This window comes from Carlito syrichta, unplaced genomic scaffold (assembly GCF_000164805.1).
Source record: "Carlito syrichta isolate Samal-C Ts95f unplaced genomic scaffold, Tarsius_syrichta-2.0.1 Scaffold305786, whole genome shotgun sequence".
Classification (NCBI taxonomy): Eukaryota; Metazoa; Chordata; class Mammalia; order Primates; family Tarsiidae; genus Carlito; species Carlito syrichta.
In genome coordinates this window covers 226102-226767 of record NW_007249882.1, presented here as the reverse complement: position 1 = coordinate 226767, position 666 = coordinate 226102, and positions in this window count along the sequence as shown.

Below are 666 nucleotides of genomic sequence, written 5' to 3'. Positions count from 1 at the left end.
CAGGAGTTTGAGACCAGCCTGGGCAACATAGTGAGACCCAGTCTCTACAAAAAAGTTTAAAAATTAGCCAGGTGTTGGGGTGCATGTTTGTAGTCCCAGCTACTTGAGAGGTTGAGGCTGTGGTGGGCTGTGATTGTGCCATTGCATTCCAGCCTGGGTGACAGAATGAGACACCAACTAAAAATAAATAAATAAATAAATAAAAAGCCAGGTGAGGTGGCTTACATCTGTAATCCCAGCACATTGGGAGGCTGATGTGGGAGGTTTGCTTGAGTTCAGGCATTTGAGACAAGCCTAGGCAACATAGTGAGACCTCATCTCTACAAAAGAAAAAAATTCTAGCAGTCATTTGGTATCAAATTATGGACAATCCTGCTTTTTGTTGTTTTCTAAGACTTGTCTTTTCAGCACAAAAGTGATGGTAAGTTTTCTGAGTGCAGAGACTTTTCTCTTACTTTCTTTCACATGCTACCCCGTGCCAAGCACAGTGCTAGACAGTGCTTCCAAGGATGTGCCTGTTAGAAGTTGCTGCAGAATTCTTATCCCTGCAAAACAGTCTTAAAGACATGTAATGTTTAACTTGAGGAGCGCAGTCCACCTCTACAGCAAGGGCAGGCTCAGAGAAGGAGGGCCCAAGACATATAACTAACCAATGGCAGAAAACCC